The sequence below is a fragment of the Entelurus aequoreus genome, linkage group LG22 (assembly GCF_033978785.1).
Source record: "Entelurus aequoreus isolate RoL-2023_Sb linkage group LG22, RoL_Eaeq_v1.1, whole genome shotgun sequence".
NCBI classification, from domain to species: domain Eukaryota; kingdom Metazoa; phylum Chordata; class Actinopteri; order Syngnathiformes; family Syngnathidae; genus Entelurus; species Entelurus aequoreus.
Genome location: NC_084752.1, coordinates 9,367,989 through 9,369,537, shown reverse-complemented (window position 1 = coordinate 9,369,537; position 1,549 = coordinate 9,367,989). Strand labels below are relative to the sequence as shown.

General features: G+C 44.6%; 1 long non-coding RNA gene across 2 annotated transcripts in view; it reads left to right on the top strand.

Moving 5' to 3' along the window:
• The window catches only part of LOC133639370 (uncharacterized), a 66,339-nt gene extending 65,256 nt beyond the window's left edge, over positions 1-1,083 (top strand). For both annotated transcript variants that reach the window (XR_009823780.1, XR_009823779.1), the window contains one exon: positions 710-1,083. This is a non-coding gene — a long non-coding RNA (uncharacterized LOC133639370). The remainder of the gene's footprint in view (positions 1-709) is intronic.
• Positions 1,084-1,549: the final 466 nt, after the last annotated feature.

Sequence of the window (1,549 nt, the reverse complement as noted above, 5' to 3'; positions counted from 1 at the left end):
TATAGTAAGCAGGCTGCTTGGCTTCTGAGATCAGGCGTGTTCAGGGTAGTATGGCCGTAAGCCGACGTGTCCTGCAAAATGTACCTACTTAAATCAAACACAGTGGGTAACATTATTGTGTAGCCTCCAGCCTAGCACGCATGCGCACATGTGTTGTGTTTGTTGTGGCTGTGTGACTGTTGTCTTCCTTTTACTGCACTTCACGCTGAGGCCATGTCAGGAACAAACACGCTTGGCTCAGCCAATCACAAGTCCAACAACTGACATTAGTCCCGCCCCCTGCCAGACCAAACATCTGTGTGACGTTCCAAAAATGTCCTGTAGTCAAATATTGGCCAGGTTAGTGGACATCAAAGGTTATGTAATTAATGGTCATTTAAAGTGACAATCGTACACAGTCCGTGATTGGTCATTTTTAAACATGCAATTTTTAATCTGGCAATATTTTCACAATTTGGAGAAATGAACCAATCAGCGTCTCTTATTCCAACACAACTTTATCAGCCAATCAGCTCCGCTCCTGGCCAACTTTATCTCCCACCAATTTGGCCAATGGGAGAGCACGCAGCTGCTTCCGGCCTCATTAGCATATTTATCAATTCACCAATCACCGACTTTTTGGAGTTGCTGTGAGTGAAGACTTTAAATTGCTATTAAAGGACATAGTCTTTAATTTCCTCTAACCTGACTAATATATATTTATCCACAGGTTATTTATGGAACCTCACAGCGGTCTGTTGGATGCCAAGGGGCGGGACTAACGGCGGTTTGAGACTTGTGATTGGCTGAGCCAAGCGTGTTTGTTCCTGTCATGGCCTCACGTGGAACCGCAGCAAAGGAAGACAACAGTCACATAGCCACAAAAGAACTGAACATTAATGTGTGTACACGCCATTTGGGAGGCATTTTTGGAAAAAAAGGGGTCATTTTTGCAGCTCCATTGCAGGTTCAGGCCTGGTTAGTACTAGAAAAAGGGACTACCTGGGATGCTGTAAACCTTTTACACTTGCGGCACTCTCACAGCAGAGGGCGCTGTTTCTAACATGCCGAGAGAAAAAAAATCAGTTGTGTTTAACTTTAAATTCATCCATCCATCCATTTCCTACTGCTTGTCCCTTTTTGGAGTTGGGGGAGGGGGGAGGGGGGTGCTGGAGCCTATATCAGCTGCATTCGGGTGGAAGGCGGGGTACACCCTGGACAAGTCGCCACCTCATCACAGGGCCAACACAGATAGACAGACAACATTCACACTCACATTCACACACTAGGGACCATTTAGTGTTGTTAATCAACCTATCCATGAATTGATTAACGTGGACCCCGACTTAAACAAGTTGAAAAACTTATTCGGGTGTTACCATTTAGTGGTCAATTGTACGGAATATGTACTATACTGTGAAATCTACTAATACAAGTCTCAATCAATCAATCAATCAATCAATCAATCAATCAATCCCCAGGTGCATGTTTTTGGAGGTGGGAGGAAGCCGGAGTACCCAGAGGGAAAATGGACACTCTACACAGAAACATTGAGATAAAACCCAGAACC